Here is a 13685-nt window from a genome sequence, read left to right as displayed (position 1 = left end):
CCTGACCTGAGGGAAATGGAGAGAACAAGAAGAAAGTCCATTAAGACTTCATGGGTGTGAGAGAGAAGAAAAGGACCAATCAGATGTTCTTGCCCGTATCTCCGAATCCAATGCAGGAGTCTCTCCGGAAACACTGCTCTTTGGGGCATACAACGCTTGGAATAATGGAGCCCTGACCCTGATCAGGGTCTCTGAGCACGACTTTATTGCTGACCATAAATATTGTGACTATTGCTGTAACAGTGCTCTGCCCAGTGCAGCTGAGAGAAGATGAAGGGGCTGGCAATCCCCTGTCCCACAGAAGTGAACCTGAATAAAAAAGACAGCCCAGGCAGAAAGTTGCCGGGCAGCATGTCTGAGCTGCCTGGAAACAGTAATGTAGTGGCCGAAGGCCAGGATTCCAGGGATCGAAAGAGCTGGCTGAAGACATTGGCAAGCGATTCAGGGTAGAAGAGATTGAGAGCGAATGAGGACATGGTCCCCGAACAGGCTGCTGCTGGTTAGCTTTGGGCAGGCAGAGTCACCGAGCATGAGGACCAGCCTGAAGACGTTGCTTTTGAGAACATTCACACAGATGCAGTTGGCGGGGGCCGGATGGCGGGAAGTGTGATGCCTGGGGCAAGGTTGAGTCAACGCAATGAGGCAGCCAATGGCAGTCTGATCACCAAAATGGGGCCAATACCCATTATTTCCAAGCTAGAAGGAGCACTCCAGAGGTCCTCCAAGGACAGCCTCCAGCTGACCAAACTGCATGTGCACCCAGGACAAAGAGCAGTCACAGGATATCACAGGTTATGAGGAAATCCAAGCAGACGGAGCAGGGGAGGGAAGAGTGCAGGCATCTGAAATCCTGAGTGAAAGGGAGGCTGGCCTAAAGTTTGCATTTTTCAGTGCCAAAGAGCTATTGGTCAAAACAAAGAGGCTGGGCTGCAATTTTCACTATCTGATACAGCAGGAGCATGTGTTTGATCCTACTCCCATTGAAATCAGTGTTGACCAATGTCCCCTGTAAGCTGAGCACTTGGGTAGCCACTCAGTAGAGATTCAGGTACCAACCAGCTGATTAGCAGAACACCACAGTGCCCACAGCCAGCAGCATGTGTACATTCATGGTGTACATCTGCACATGTGCGTTGCACATAACAAAATTTATTCTGCACAAAGATGGAAAAAATTAGAGGGAACATTAGCGGTGACACTCCCAATGATAGCAGTACAGGAAGATAAGCTCAAGGCCAGCACGGGGTGGCTAAAGACCTATGACTGATCCAGGAAAGTGGCCTTCTCCAAGGAGCACAAAGCATCCACTACCTGGTCTGTGTCCAAAGGGGCTCCCAGTAAGAAACCAGAGACTCAGGCAGGTAGCAGTGGGGATGTTTGCCTGCAGAGCCTCTAACCAGGCCATGGTGGGAGGAAGCTGGAGGAACTCATTCATACATATGAGCTCATACAGGAATGTCTTAGTGAGATAACAAGGTGCTGGAAATGTATTTCAATTTATTTCCTCATGCGAGTTACCAGCTGGCTTTGTGTGATGTTTTAAAAGAGAAAAATTTGCTTTAAACAATCACCGTGATGGTGTCCAATATCCTCCTAGTTAAATATAGCTGTCTCTGGGTGCAGGGGCCTCAACATCTGCACTCTACTGGCCTGGATGTCTGCCCAGCTTCTCGTGGAGATAGATTTGCTGTTGCAAATTTAGTGTATGTTATGGGCTCTTCTGTTAAATGCCATAATGTGAAAAAGGAAGGTTGTGGAAATGGAGGACAAGCGACCATTGCCCAACACAAGGCAGAGTATAAGCAAAGCTGTGTGAGGTCTTCCCAGCTCCAATTTCCCAATGCCACCATCTCCAGCTCTGCTGGTGCTCCTCAGTTCTAACCGGCAGCATCCACTGCATTCCAACCCTGCATCCCTACACAGCTTCACTAACTCACCTCAGTCCTGACTTACAGAGCCCCCTGTTATTCCAAAGTCCTTTCTTCTTCTCCATCTAAAGCAGGGGTTCCCAACCTGGGGTACACGTACCCTCAGGGGGTATGAGAAGCTTGTCAAGGGGGTCTGGGGAATATTTGGTAAATAACTAGATTATCCTAATTGAAATATTCCAAAAGTAGCAGGGCTCGTCTACATTGGCCCCTTTTCCGAAAGGGGCATGTTAATTTCACAGGTCGTAATAGGGAAATCCGCGGGGGATTTAAATATCCCCCGCGGCATTTAAATAAAAATGTCCGCTGCTTTTTTCCGGCTTTTAGAAAAGCCGGAAAAGAGCGCCTACACTGGCCCCGATCCTCCGGAAAAAAAGCCCTTTTCCGGAGGATCTTATTCCTACTTCAAACATGCCCCTTTCAGAAAAGGGGCATGTGTAGATGTAGCCGTAGTGTTAGTGAAAAAAGTTGTGGATTCTAGAGTCTAGAATTTATTTCCTTTCATATTGAATAGGGGGTACGGGAAGGCTTATTGAAAGCCAAGGGGGTGCGGGGACCGAAAAAGTTTGGGAACCCCAGATCTAAAGCTTCACCACCTGCAAAGCCTTTGCTGTTCTAGACAATAGCTCAGCCGTGGCAAAGCCAATCGATCCAACCAAGCTGTGTGAATAATTTGCAAAACAAGCAAACATCCACTAAGGAGTCGGTTGAAGCCACTGAGATCAGATGACTCTAAAAGATCTATTCTTGCTCAGTCAGAACAGTGACGGGCTGGGCACAGCAGCTACTGGGTGAGGTTCTTTCTGGTGTGGGGTTCTTTCTGGCCTTAATATTTGTGGATCAAAATTCATTTCACTTGTGGACCTCTGTGTGGATTTCAGTTCAATTTGAAAAGCTAGCACTTAGCAAACTTAACCTCCTGCCGTCTTTGTAGCATGACTGTTATGTCACTCAGCTCAAACACTTAGGGCATGTCTACACTGCAGCGTTATTTCAAAATAACAAAGTGTGCATCCACACAGCAAGCCGTTATTTCAAAATAATGTTGAGCTAGAGGACTTCTTACTCCGACTCCTGCAACCCTCATTTCACAAGGAATAAGGGAAGCTGAAGGAAGAGTGTTCTTCCTTTGACTTCCTGCTGTATAGACAATGCCAAAAGCTGAATTTAGCTATTTTGAATTCAGGTATGCCATTGACGTAGCTGAAGTCATGTATCTTAATTCAACTTTTGCCCTGCAGTGTAGACGTACCCTTAGAGTTTCAAAAGAGCTAAGATGACTAAGGCACCCAATTCCATTGAAATCCAATGGGAACTAAATGCCTAAGTCCCTGAGCCTCTTGAAAATTCCTAACCTTGAATGACAAACAAGCCAACCCCTCACATTCTTGGTTCATTAATTCATAATTTTAAAAAATATAAGTTATGTTCCTTCTGCTGGGATTTACAACCCAATTTTAGAATAATTAGACAAAATAAAGCATGTGTTAATTCTTTTTTTAATGATCTGCTGTAAATGTGGAGTTTTGGAAAGTAGACAATGGAATTATTATTATTTTGTCACACAGCTGTGCTAACGCACAGGGGAGATGGTGGAAAGACACTACTATTTGTTTATTTGGCTTTCTATTGCTATGACAAAGCAAATAACAGCTTTGGTCTTAGTCCATAATTGAGCTAATTGGTAACACCTCAAATTACATGTCCTAGAAACTTCTAATTAGCTGCTAAATACATCATAAAATAGGTGCTGTTAGCTCCCTGAGGCTTGAGAATGACCAGTTTATTAACTTTTAGTGCATTCAGAACATTCTAGAAGAACTGTGATCCAAGATTCTGTATGTGTATGTCTGTGTGTGTGTGCATGTAATTCTGTATACGTGTGTGTACACCTCATCTTTAGTTCTCTGTTTGTACAATACCTAGGACAGTGGGCCATGACTGGGGCTCCTAGGTGCAATCGTAACACAAATAAAGAACTATAATGTATCATTGTGTATGGCCTAGTTTACACTATCACAGGCCATCAATCTAAGTTGCACGACTTCAACTATGTGGATAATGTAGATGAAGTTGATGTACTTAGATCTACTTACCGTGGTGTCTTTACTGCTGTGAGTCAATGGCAGATGCTCTCCCATCAATTCTGCCTGTGCTTCTTGTTCTGGTGGAGTACCGAAGTTGACAGGAGAGTGCTTGGCATTTGATTTATTGCATCTATGCTCAACACGATAAATTGACTCGTGCTGGATCGATCACTGCCTGTTGATCTGGTGGGTAGTGTAGACATGCCCTAAGTGTGTGTGCGTAAGGTGCTTACTATTGAGTGTCTGCATGTGTACATGCATATATCAGTGGGACGGTGATGTAACGGATGCTCAGCATTCCTCTGGATTTACTATCCTCTAATTACTCACTTTGAGTCTGATGAAAATCCTGTTGAAGTCAATGAGAGTCTTTCTATTGATAGCAAAGGGCTTTGAATCAGGATCTTGTGGCAAGGCCTTGGCTGGTCTTGTTCTTCTATAAACCATGATAAGAAACTCTATTCAATTTTATAAAATCTATTAAAAGAATCTTATTGTTTGCCTTTCTGTTTACAATCTGAGCCTCTCATTCTCAGGGAGGGTGCTCAGAGCCACCTGGCAAAGAAATGAGCTAGTGTCTGCTGAGGTAAACCCAGCCACCTTGAAGGACTAAGCAACAGTGTGCACATCCAAACATGTTATTTAAAAGGGGACTGTGGGCTGAGACACTGAGTTTTACATGCCTGGCATGAAATTAAAGTCGTAGATCCAAATGATATTGTGTAGGACACAGGCACCTGAAGTGTGCCGTGAAGGGCAGACTGGTCAGTCTGTGGGCTTAGTAATGAGATGTGGTTGGACTGTTTTAGTGCCGTCACTACAGTGGCTTCATGCCCAATATTCTTCACAGTGATATTATTATGATATGAGTATAGTGTGATTATGATGCATTTTGTGCAAGATACAGCATGTGAGAGATCACTGAAAAGGTTATAATTTATTGAATATGATTTGTAGGCATGCAGTGGGGCCAACAGCCTCAATGGGCCCATGGGCAAGGCAGGGAGGAGGCCTGCTCCACACCTTTGGAAGGGGCAGGGCTTTGAGTGGAATGGGTGTGATTGAGCTAGGCAGACTTTAGCGTAGCCAGGAGAACACCGAACCTCCCCCAGGTACTCCTGAGTGCTGCCCAGAGCACACTGCAGGGTGCTCCAGCAATGGTTTAAAGGGCTCAGGGCTTGGTCCATTGATGCTACCATGGTCTGGGAGCTCTGGGCCCTTTTGAATCTCTGGGCCTCAGGTCAACTGACCCCTTTCTCTCCTCCCCGTCAGCAGACCTGTATGGATGTATCATTATGGTATCTGAAGTTGTCTATGCAGCTATTACAAATGGGGAACCCCCACTAGCCGGAGTGCAATCAATCCAGATGGCTTGCTGGGAAAGGCTATTAAGGAAAAGAATAGACCTTAGAAGGTGTTGATCTCCCATTGGGGAGCCTTCCTGAGGATGCTGCAAAGAGCCTCTCACCTATGGTGGCTATGGCTCTAGAGAGACATGTGACTGTGGTCTCCTGGTAGCGGACTCCAGCATAGAATACGAGTGTTTTTTGACCGAAAGGCATGGCATGGGAACTAAAGTCGTAGACAAAGAGTTCCTGCCACATGCAAAAGCTATTTAAGGAAAAGAAATTATTTCACTGAGGTTCTTCTCTGACTCCTCTCCCAAAGAGACACTTTGAAACACCTGAGAAACAAGGACTGAACTAGAGAAAAGGCTAGACACATGTTTGAAGGATTTCTAGCCTGTGAAAAAACTATCTGGGGTTTTAAGCTGCAAGCAAATGTAGCTTGCCCTCAAGAATCTCTGCAAACTGCCTAAACCAATAATTAGGGTGAGAATTTATTACTTGTATCTAATTTCTTTAGTATATTAAGCTTAGATTCTATTTTCCCTTTATTTGCTAGGTAATCTGCTTTGATCTGTTCACTGTCCCTTATAAATCACTTTAAATCTATTTTTGTAGTTAATAAGCTTGTGTTTGTTTTGTCTAAAACCAGAGTGCGTGGAAATCGTATCTTGGGGCAGAAAGCTGTGCATGTTCCTCTTCACATTGAGGGAGGTGACGAATGTTGTGAGCTTATGCTGTGCAGATCTCTGGGAAGCGCAAGACTCTGTAATTTGGGGTTTACCCTGCAGATGGGAGTGTGATCTTGGGGCAATTTTTTAGCTGAAGCCTTCCCCTGCAGAGCTGATTTCAGCCTCTGCATGTTTCTGCAGCTGGGTGTGTCCCTACCTGTATGGGCACTGGTAAAGAGCAAACTGGAGCCTGGGAAAGGGCTTGGCATGGCTGGTCACAGCACTACAGTGTACAGGGAGCCCAGGCTGGTGAGTCAGGTGGGGTCAGTAGTACCCCAGTTCCAGGTGGCAGCCTGGGGAGGAACCCATCACAAGATGTTCATGTTCAGTGCTGGTTGGTAGCGCTCAACAGCTGTTAGCAGCTGAAGGCTTTTTGATGCTCTCTGTGAAATAAATTGCTGGGTCTCAGTCTATTTCCTATTGAACAGAGCCCACAGCACAAACCCACTGGCCCAACTGGTACTGCTCAGAATCTTGTTGGCAGTTTCATCAGAGAACCAAATGACGGGCCACAGAGGCTGGCACTCCATTCTGCCCCCTGTCCGCAATTGTGGCATTGAATGCTCATGGATTAGAGCAGGAGTGATTAAATGTAATACAGAAGAGTAGTGGGAGTCTGGAGAACAAGGGCGATTGCAGGATATCCTGCATTTAGGCCAAACTGCAGCAGCATCACCTCTACTTGAAGGACAGAGGGGAGATCAGCTGCCTTGTCCATGATGCTCTCACTGGTGGCTAAATAGAGGACATCAGTCTGCAGGGCAGCAATAATGTCACTTTTCCTTGATACTACAGCTGAAATGCAGCCCCCTTGCTGCTCCCGGCTGACCTGTGTTGACAAAGAAAAAGTGCAGCGGTGGATTCACAATTCCCAACAGCTAAAGACGCATGGGTTTATTTAGAGAGAGAGAGAGACGCTGGGCACAGCCCACTAAGACTCTCATGGAATATGCCAAAAGTGGCAGGGGTCAGGGGTAGAAATACATTTGTCCTGTATCTTTACTGGTGGGAGAGACAGGTGTTCTATAACTGAAAAAACTTGGGAAGGCAGGTTTACTTCTCCTCCCAAACTTAAACCACTAGGGGTATGTCTACACTACCACCCTAGTTCGAACTAGGGTGGTAATGTAGGCATACTGCACTTGCAAATGAAGCCCGGGATTTGAATTTCCCGGGCTTCATTTGCATAAGCCGGCCGGCGCCATTTTTAAATGCCGGCTTGTTCGAACCCCGTGCCGCGCGGCTACACGCGGCACGGGCTACGAGGCGTACAGATAGTGCGAACTAGCAAGCCATTCCACACTATCTGTACGCCTCATGGAATAGTTCGAACTAGCGGGGTAGTGTAGACATACCCTAGTTCCACCTATATGAAAATGGGCACCGTGCCAGAATGATTCTATTTGCTTGATAAAGGCCTTCTCAGTGCTCTTTGTGTTTCTCCATTTGCCTGGCTGTAAGAGGTGGATTGCCTTCTCTGGCTAACTAAATAAACAAGGAGTGCAAGTTGAGTGAAATGGAAACACACATGGCTCATCTGCAAATAGAGACAAACTCCCTGATCGCCTGGCTGCACCCAGATGTCTAGCAGTTACCAACTTTAATAGCTTTAATTTCACAGTAAAGTCAATGCAATCATAGCATCTCCTCCCAAGTTGAAAACCTAGCTAATGAAACACTCAGGTTTGAATTGAGTCCACTTCAGTGCATTATCTGAGTGTTTAGCTGGGCAGTGGGCAGGTGCCATTGTTTCCTATGCACCGTTCTGGAGTATTGTGAGTGAGGGCACCACTGAGCAGTTACTGCAGATGATATAAGACAGCAAGAGATGGACTGTTCTACATTTTTCAGTAAAGGGGTATCACCCATTGAAAGCCAGGGAATTCCAGATGACTAAACACATTAATGCTAGTGGGGGTGAACAGTGCAGATAGCCCTGGCTTCTCCATACCCTGGGCACATGCTGCTGGAATGAACAAACTCTTATATGTTTGTTAGAACCAAGAATATCATAATACTTTGTGCTTTTTGGTGCTTTTCACCAAAGGATTTTAAAGCTCTTTACAAAATTGGCTGAATATCATCACCTCTATGTTATCTCAGGAAACTGATCCACAGAGAGGTGAAATGATTATGCCAAGGTCACAGAGTGAGTCAGTATCAGGGCCAGGTATGGCCCTCAGGTCTCTCAATTGTTGCTGTAGCCCCTGGACTCTACCACACCCTGTTAACAAATGCCACCCAGTAGCAAATCTGCAGCCACCTAGGACATCAGAATGGCAACCTTACTGCAGATCATGACCAGAAACAAAGTGGACTCATCTTGTCCTCTTAGTTAGCTCTCTCTGAAGCTTCTCACATTGCTCTCAAGCCATGACTAATCAAAAAAAGTTTGTATCATCTGCAAACGTTGCCACCTCATTTATTGTTCATTCACCCTTCCAGATGATATATGAAAGTAAGCCAGTTTCTGCTATTTATCCTTGTGGGACCACTCTCTTAACCTGTTACGGATTAAAAAATGATCATTTATTCTTGCCCTTGATTTTCTATCACTTACCCAGCTTCTAACTCATGACAGAACATTACCTCTTCCTCGTGACTCCTAAATAGCCTCTTAGGTGTATCTTTGTCAAAGGCTTTCTAAATGCTCAAAGTCCCAAATCAATTATATCAGCCAATTGTCCTCTATGCTGATACACTGAAATAATTTTAATAGATTAGAGAAAGATGAGTTTCCCTCACAGAAACTTCTCATCAGTTAACTATTTTACATTAGTGTATCACCATGTTATTCTGATGCTGAAGTAAAGCTCACCAGCCTGAATTTCCCAGTCACATTGAGTGTCTTTTCTAAAGATGGCACTAACATTTGCTGCAACACCAATCCTCCAGTGTGGCAAGTGATTGTAAGGAAACTAATTTTTTTCTTAGCAGCTAAGCCACTTCATTCCTAAAGGCTTTCTTAAATCTTGAATATATGCCAATCCATGCCTGTGATTTATTGTTCTTTAATGTATTTATTAGTTCCAGCAGCTTCTCTTGGAAGCACCTCAGTCTCAAGCAGTGTCTCCTCTAAATTTTGTGGGAAAGGCAGGTCTCCCTAACTTCCTTGAGGGTGCTGACTGATACAGAGAAGCCATTTATTTTATCTGTAATGTCCTTTTCTTCCTCAATTCTTCCCTTTATACCGTGCTGGTCCAGGTGATCCATTGATTGTTTTACCTGCTCCCTGCTTCTAACATATGTGAAGAATTTCGTGTACAGGCAGTCCCCGGGTTACGTACAAGATAGGGACTGTAGGTTTGTTCTTAAGTTGAATTTGTATGTAAGTCGGAACTGGGGTCCAGATTCAGACACTGCTGAAACTGACCGCCAGTTCTGACTTACATACAGAATCAACTTAAGAACCCCAGGCGTCCCCAAGTCAGCTGCTGCTGAAACTGATCAGCAGCTGATTCCAGGAAGCCCAGGGCAGAGCAACTCTGCCTGGGGCTTCCTGTAGTCAGCGCTGGTCAGTTTCAGCAGAAGCTGACTTGGGGACGCCTGGGGCAGAGCAGCTGGGGTGCTGCTGGGTTGCTCCAGTAGCGCCGCTCCTGGGTGCTACTGGACCAACCTAGCAGCACCCCATCTGCTCTGCCCCAGGCGTCCTGATTCAGCCGCTGCTGAAACTGACCAGCAGCGGCTGAATCAGGACCTGGGGCAGAGCAGCTGGGGTGCTGCCGGGTTGGTCCAGTAGTGCCCAGAGCGGGCGCTGCAGGACCAATCGGCAGCGCCCCAGCTGCTCTGCCCCAGAGTCCAAAACAAAAGCCTGGTCTGCTGGGGGGGGGGGGGAGCACAGCAGACCAGGGACACGGGGAGCAGAGCCTCTGAGGCTTTACTCTGGCAAAGCCTCAGAGGGAGGGACCCCGCCGCGGCTGCGGCTTCAGTCCGGGAGCCTGTGGTCTGCTGGGGACGGTCCCCAGCAGACCACAGGCACCCAGATTGAGGCGGCAGTAGCGCGGTTCCCCGCGCCTCTGAGGCTTTGCTCTGGCAAAGCCTCAGAGGCGCGGGAACCCGCCCGGTGCCCCTGGTCTGCTGGAGACGGTCCAGCACCGTCTCCAGCAGGGGCACCGGAGCAGCTTACGAACGGGGCTTTCTCGCCCCGACTTCCGGGGCGAGAAAGCCCCGTTCGTAAGTCCGGATCCGACACAAGTCGGATCCGCGTAAGTCGGGGACTGCCTGTATTTGTGTTCTGCATCTTTCGTTATTTAGTCTTCAAACTTACTTTTAGCCCCCACATTTCCATTCTCCATTTTATCTTCCCAAAGCTCCTTTCTATTGACTTCGCTTGGGTTGGACACCCACTGACAGAGGGTTCCCTGTTTGGCTTGAATAATCCCTTGCACCTTGCCATTTACCCTGCTGGCTGTTGTTTCTTTGCTTTCCCAATTCCTTATTTGCTTAGCAACTCTACCTTCTTAATATATAGTTTTGAAATGTGCGCCTGTCCATTCATTCCTCTGTGAGTCCATTTGTTCAGGAACTCCTCCTGAACAGTAAGAGCTAGGACCACAAAATCTGGTATGCAGCTTCCTTTTATCATAACTTAAAGCAGGGTGAGGTTTTATTTGTGGTAGGACAATGGGATCTACCTGGAATTCAGTTGTTTCTCATAAATTGGAAAGGGAAGGGTCTAGCATGAAGGACAGTTATACTGCAGAATGACCATAGAGGAGCAGCAAGGGGGCAAACATGGTGACTGGGAGAGGTATAACCTCATTGGGCCAGCAGGGGGCAGGGGTGGAGAAAGGGCCAGCTATCTACTCTATATTTTGGGGAGTTTGTGTCTATTTGTCCCCCAATCTGGGGACATGCACCCCTCCCCTGCAGTACCACCCCAGAACAATTATTTAAATGGAGGAAAAAAACCTTATTTGAGTTAAAGACCTGAACAACATTGGGTAAATCTTCTAGTATGTGATGTTTAAGCAGTATCCATACCAAGTCTAAAGATTTTAATTTCCTCATTTTTTATTTTAGGGCCTATTTGACACTCTCTCTCTCTCTCTCTCTCTTTCTCTCTCTCTCCCTCCTCTTCTCTTTGTTTTAACCCCTCTTTCTTTGAGAATCTTAATTCAGTGTAGTTTTCCTCAGCATTGTACACTCCACCTCCTTTTCCTGATTGATAGGCTGGGAGGAGGAGAGCCCCCATTAGTACATTTACACTCTTCCCCCAACTTGTAATTAGTGCCTACTCAGATATTGTATCACACTGGATTCTGTAAAATCTTTTAGGTACATACAGTCAATGAAAAACCAGAAGTTCCTTTTGGACTGAAAAATTATGATGCTGGCACCTTTAACTGCTTTTTATCTTTTCCTTGTATCTCCTCTGGCTCAGAAGTGCTTAGCTTGCTGCCAACAATCATAGACTCACACAAATTTGAGATGGAAAAGTCCTGTTAAGTTCAATTAGTCAATTTTTCCTGCCAGGGCAGGATTGTTCCCTATAATAGTTCTCTAATATTTTCTCTGGTCTATTTTTAAATGTCCCATGTAGCAAAACTACATTTAGGAGTGTCAGGATTTCAGTGCCACGTTAGCTATGGAAATAGCAGCTGTATTCTAACCTGCCTTGTGTGGCAGCAGCAGATGAATTGCTCGCTATTCCCTTTGAAGTTGATGGTAAAACTCTTATAGGCTCAGTGGGAGCATTCTCAGGCCTTGGTATGGGCGATTAGAGTGAATAGCTATGGAACACTGATAAGCCATTCTTCCAGGAGCACGTTCCAGGCCATAACTGAATTTCAATAGGCAAAAAAATATTGCACCCTTACTGCTACTGAAACAATAACAGCAAAGCTATGCTAAGCACATTGCAACCTGGATCTAAACAGAAGTGCCCTTCTCCATAACTATTGTGTGTGAGATGTCATGTCTGGACTCGTGCTGCTCTGTACATGACTCAGGGGTAGGAGCAGAAGTGGCTGTAATATATGGCTGCATCTCAGTTAAGACTGCCAGGTGCCAATCCAGCTCCCCATGTACGTGAGAGCCAACTCAAAGCTACTCTAGCTTGCACCAGTTAGCAATGGCCCCTAAAGAGTTGTTATATCCCCAGGACTAATTGCAGCCTGGTGCACTGCAGTCACCCCTCTCCTAGTGCTATCCTGTCAGGCAGAAGTGAGCACAGGGGTGGAACTGCCCTGTTAATGTATTATAAATTATTGGCTGTTGAATTATAAAGTTCATTTGAATTGAACTCAACTCTGCTGCTATCAGAGAAATAATAAACCGATGTCCCTGTTAGAATTCGCAGGATGAAATGCTCCACGATGAGCATGAAATAGGTCCATAGCCATTTCAAGGCCTCCTCTAGGCCAGTATGGCTCTCCAGTTCCCCTTTGTAACGATCTTTGGGGCACTGCGTCCTGACATGTTCGATGATTCCGATGTTCCCACCAGTCACAGGGAAGGGGAGTCTTTTATTTGCTATCTGTGCATCCTGTGGGTGCAGTTCAATGTGGTCCAAAGTCTGTGGGGCAAACTGAAACCAGGGAGAGAGGGGGAGGTGGCTTATTGGATCTGCAATAATGTGTTTGATTATAATGGCAGCGGAGGGCCAAGAGCTAACTGACCAGCAGTTGCTACTTGCTATCGAACACTAACCCTTCACTTTTCTCTTGTTAGTTAAAGGGCCAGTGTTAGGCAGGTTATAACCAAAATCAGCTCCAATTTAGAAGATTTTATCTCTGGGAGAACACCCTTTGTCTTCAGATTGCATTTCTCTATCCCAAAGGGATTATAAACAGCTAGACAAGCTCTACACAGCGGCACTTTTATACACAACTGCAGTGAAGCTCTCTCTCTCACTGAGGTGCACAAGGCAGCTGTTTAATACTGCACAGCCACACTATGCAACCGATTAGGTGAGGAAGTGAAAAATATGGAAGCCAGGGACAGCTACAAATGTAAGTAAAAATAAGCAGGCAGAATATAATTATCCCAACCTGTCATTGACCCTGGGTATTAGGGTGAGCAGCCCTGTTCCGCAGGAAAGGTCAGCAGGAGATCTCCATAAGAGGAGGTGTCACCATTCAAGGTGACTGCATCTAAATTACCCCCCAACTTGTCCAGCAAGGTCACCCACTGTTAGGCTTCCATCTCTCCACCTTCTGCCTGGCTCCGGTGGGGTTGTTGCAGATTTACACTGGTGGCAGGGAAATCAGAGACCAAACTGAAACATTCAATGCCTCAATTTTCCTCTTTTTTTTTTCTTCTCCCTAAACTGCACATAAAGCTTGAGCCAGATTTACCACGACTTTTATCTGTGCATGTATGAGTTATACAGATAGTAAGTATTCTGTCATCAGAAGTGCTGCCAGCATGTTCACTTTAACGGTACAGATCATAGGGAATTCATTTGGTCTTCATAGAGCTGTCACCTGTATTACCAGAGCAGTTTCATTCTAATTTAGCATTACTTAATGGCAACGATAAAGTTAAGTGTTAGCCGCATGAGCCCTTCTTCTGTTTCTCTCTCTTAGTGCTAAAGTGAGAGCACAACTGCAGGGCACTTAATGACCAAGCATTTGAAAGAGCGTGCAGAGA

The sequence above is a fragment of the Pelodiscus sinensis genome, chromosome 11 (genome assembly GCF_052426305.1).
Source record: "Pelodiscus sinensis isolate ZL-2025 chromosome 11, ASM5242630v1, whole genome shotgun sequence".
Lineage (NCBI taxonomy): Eukaryota > Metazoa > Chordata > Testudines > Trionychidae > Pelodiscus > Pelodiscus sinensis.
This window is presented reverse-complemented; position numbering follows the sequence as displayed.